Below are 4,568 nucleotides of genomic sequence, written 5' to 3' on the forward strand. Positions count from 1 at the left end.
GTCTAGGAATCACTGGCATTTTTACCATGGGTCCATTTCTTATTAATTACATCGTTTCCATATATATATATATATATATATTTTGATGGGTCCTTTGAAAATTTCATTGCTGAGATGTTTTATACAAATATGAGATTTTTATTGTAATCGTGTTTTTACTTAGTGGTAAATATTAAGCATTATGTATTAAGTTAATTATTAATTTAGGGGTTTTTATATTATAAAGTTAATATGATTTGATTCAAAAATATTTGGAAAATTAATGAGTTAATAATTCATTCACTTTTTATATGGTGCTTAAAGTTTAGGGGTTGGTAGTGCATGATGATACAAACAATATGAAAGTAAGTCTCATCACCAACTCTTCTCTGTGGAGTTTTGGTCTTTGGGATCTATTTGCAATAGTCCTACTAGTGTTAAGTGGTGTTTGGAATCTATTTGCAGTAATCCCACGAGTGTTAAATGTAATTTAATTAGGTAAATTTAACCTCTAAAAATCATGAAAATTCTAACATGGTTTTTCATAAAATGTAATGTAGGAGACTTTTTTGAAAATCAAAATTACAACTATCAAACTTCAAAATTTTGAATACTTACAAAATATTTAATAGTACTACATCTATTTCTACCCTCAAAAATATAATTGAACCCAAGTTATAATATTTTTGACTTTCGGTACAAGCTTTAACTTCTTTACTGTTAGAGAACCATTCATTCATTTCGATTGTGACAACCACACCTCTTTTTGGCACCAGAACTCGTATCCAGACCATCTATGTCGTATCTGGAATCAAGTACAACGTGAAATCTAAGGCGAGTCCTATTTCCACCTCCATAGCAAAGTTAATGCTATGGAGGTACCCCCTCTGACAGCGGCCGACGGTGTGGTTGACATCATAGCGCCCTTTCATCCTCGACCATGCTTCATGGCATCCATCCGGCGCATCCATCCCTCTCCGGGTACTGTGCTCCTGCCCCTCGACGGCGACCCTGCCCGCAGCCACTTTGGCCTCCCTCTGGCGTATTGATGAGCACATTTACCAACCTCAGGTACATTTACGGCATTTACGAACCACACCGACCTCCTCCAGGCCTATCAAAGTCCCGACAATTCAAACTGCAAGACAATTCACCTTCTGTACTCTGGCGAACAGAGAGGGATAGCACTCCGCGGCGAACAGAGGAGAGGTTCAATAACAGAGGAGCTTTTACCGAAAGTTTGAAACTATATGCAACTGGCCATTGGTGATCGAAAATTGCTTCTGGCAAGGTTAGTGCGCATCCTTTTTATGAACTCTTCCCTGGTTAATGATCTGTAATTGGTATATATCTTTGTACCTCCAGCCATTTCAGGCTGGATACATCTGAAGCCTGCGAATTCTTGGTGAATTTTGACATCTATTTGCCTCGAAATTTCCATCGGAGTAGCTACTCTGCACACATAAGATGATTGACGATCAGGACCTTGGATTTTTTGCAAATTTTTTGGGTATTTTCATCTTTGTTTTAGTGGTTGCTTACCACGCAGAAATGTTTAATCCGCAGTCGCAACAATGGGCGTTAGTTTTTTTTAAAAAAAAACGCTCTTGCTAATTATTCAAATGCTGGCCCAGGGTTCGCCTTGTGCAGACGCAACAATGGTCATTTTGTTTCAAACACAACGCTATTAATTATTCAAATAAAATGCTAGCTAAGCCTTTGACCGGGGTTCGATTCCCGCAAGTGCAATAATGGCCTTCTGTTTTCTTTCAAATAGAACGTTGTAGTCAATTATTCAAATAGAACGCCCGCTGTTCCGCTGTTGTTACTGGACTCTGTTAATCAAGAATAGTGGAGGAAAGCTGATAGTTGTTACAGTTTCAAAAAAAATTCATGATCATTTTACAAATTTTTTAAACAAAACTGAAATTTGTTTTTCAAATTTTATTTCTGATGATCAATTACGATTCATGTACGACAATATAGAAGAAATCCAATAAATAACTTATACTACTCATCAGGATGGAATTTGATGGGTGATTTACCTGTCAAATATCTTAGCTAATGTCTAATGTATAGAGATTCTAAATAGATAGAAGTTTTTCCTCGTTCGGTAAATTTTATTTGACTCCTCACGAATGCGGTGCCATGAAGAACCCCGTGCTTCGCGAAGTATTCTGGATTTTTGGAGTATTTTTTAATGTAATTGTAGATTTCTGGAATATTTGAAACTTTCGTTTAAAAATTCAGTTGACCCGTCTCCTCATAGTGAAATTTATTCTCAAAATCTTAAATATATATAATATACATAAATATGCTTAGCTAATGTCTAATGTATAGAGATTCTAAATAGATAGAAGTTTTTCCTCGCTCAAATATTTTTATTAATTTATTTTTTCCAACCTGATAAAAAAAGATTTAAATTTCTGAATATAATTATAATTTTGTTACGATTCAAATTTTTCTCTTAATGACTTGTTTTTCTCAAAAATCTGCTTTAGGATCGTAAAAATTTTCAATTAAAACTTGTGATTAATAAGTATTCGTGTTGCCTATATCCGCAAAATCTAACAACAAATCATCTGTCCTCATTTCATTCAATTTTATATTATACAAATGAATTATGAATACTGTAGATATATTATACGCAGTGGAATCGGTACATGAAACTGGTGTCATCTGTTTGGATGGAGAAATGGATAACGATAGTAAAAAATCACAAAACAATTGCATAGTCTAATAAATGTGGAATATTGTTGTTAAGGAATCTGTTTAGTTATTAACACTTTGAGTATATATGCACACTGGAAACAATAGATAAATTTGATCTAATAAGTATAAATGGAGAAATAAAGAAATGAGGTACACATGGAAACAACAGAAGGATCTGATGTCATAGGAAGAAATAACAGTTGACATTATTTACATTAAATATTAACACTTTAGATATTCAGACTAAAATCTGTTGATGAAAGCACTTACAGAATTTGTCCTTGCCGGATGTGCAACAGTAATGTGCTCAGAATTTAAGTGCCAATAGACCAACCACCGTATATTTAGCTTATATCTATTCACTTTGTTAACTGGAAAAATATATATTTATGTGCTGACATTATTTAACTCTTTTCATTATTTATGTGTTGAGTTTTTATCATCTACATAAAAAGTTGAGTTGCAACAAATAGATATGTTTTTTGTCCAGTAACATATTATATATAACTTTTTTAATATATCAAAAATTTAAGAACATTTTATTCTATTCTAGTTTTCAAAATTTTAGTGTTTAAAATGGATTTTAGTGTTTATTCTATTATTATGTTGTTCTTTTTAGATTATGGTATATGGAGAGCATTAGTGTCTTTACTCTCTTGGTTATGTTTGTAGGGAAAAAATATGTCCTGTAAAAAAATGGCATCCTATTTTGCCTTTGTTGAAGAATCCATAGAGCCCTCCCCCATGGAGTGTGCGGGTTACGAGCAGTATGTGCATCTCCCCGAGCTCAGTGCCATGTGGAAATTCAAGGAATGGCCTGGTTGGTCTAGAGAGGGGTTGGTAAAGGCTGCCTTACAGTCATTGGAGATTACTTTTCAGTTTGTTTCGTCTATCCTCTGTGACACAAGGACTTACATTGACAAAGAGGAATGGAAGAGAACGCTTGAATCCTTAATGAGTTCCCAGATTGAGTTGATTTCAATGATTTGTGAAAATGACAAGCAGGTTCCCACTCTTCAGTTGTCAGTAAGTAGTGGTGTTCTCTCATGGAAAGTTTTCCATGAGGTATGGCAGAGACCTGGTGCTTTACATGTGGTTAGCAGAACAAGTGAAGAGAGCTTACTTCCTCGTTTGGGTACATGGAAAAGCGCTGAAGTTATGGTTTCTAGAATATGGCTTGCCATTGAAGGCCATATGCAGAGGACTCCCTTCACTTTAGGTCTGGGGGAACCAAATATGTCAGGTAAGCCTCTTCTTGAATATGATAGAATCTGCAAGCCAAGATATTTGCACTCTTTAAAACAACATAAACAGTTCCATAATCTAGAAGATGTCAAACTTTGCAATGTCCTCCAGATCTTTGAGGCCTGGGTATTTGTAGGCCAAGAATTGTTGCACAGAGTATATGAAAGAATAGACTCTGGGGATTTTGTAGGAGCATCCACAAACTGTTGGATGGTTGAAAGGATGTGGAACATGCTCACAGAAATTGTGAATTTGCTTCTAGTGATGGACCCAGATGATTTCCTTTGCCTTAAACACTAGTTGGCAATTAGCAGCACTAGTACGCTTGCAGGCACATATTGCCTTCGGTCTGCCCCCCTTAGAGACCTTACAAATGCATGCAAGGAACTAAGGCATCTGGTGCCCAAAGTCATTGGTGTTGAGCCTGATCCAAAGGGTGGACCAAGGCTCCAGGAGGCACTTATGCATTTGTTTCATTCACATGGGCTTCGCTCACATAACACTTCAGGTGCTTATCATGTTGCAACAATACATGTTCTGTTGGCCTTCCAGGCAATAGAAGCCGTGGTGAAAAGGTTTTTCTTCTCATATCAGCAGCTGGTAGTAACAGCCATGGGTAGCATTGAAATGAA

The 4,568-nt window shown here is 35.9% G+C and overlaps 1 pseudogene; it reads left to right on the forward strand.

Annotated features, from left to right (window-relative positions):
* The first annotated feature begins 1,328 nt into the window (after positions 1-1,328).
* Positions 1,329-1,831, forward strand: LOC149183386 (dolichyl-diphosphooligosaccharide--protein glycosyltransferase subunit 4C pseudogene; annotated as a pseudogene).
* Positions 1,832-4,568: the final 2,737 nt, after the last annotated feature.

Source organism: Pinus tabuliformis, chromosome 3_2 (assembly GCF_031772625.1).
Source record: "Pinus tabuliformis cultivar Carrire ecotype Pingquan chromosome 3_2, CPIR1, whole genome shotgun sequence".
NCBI lineage: Eukaryota > Viridiplantae > Streptophyta > Pinopsida > Pinales > Pinaceae > Pinus > Pinus tabuliformis.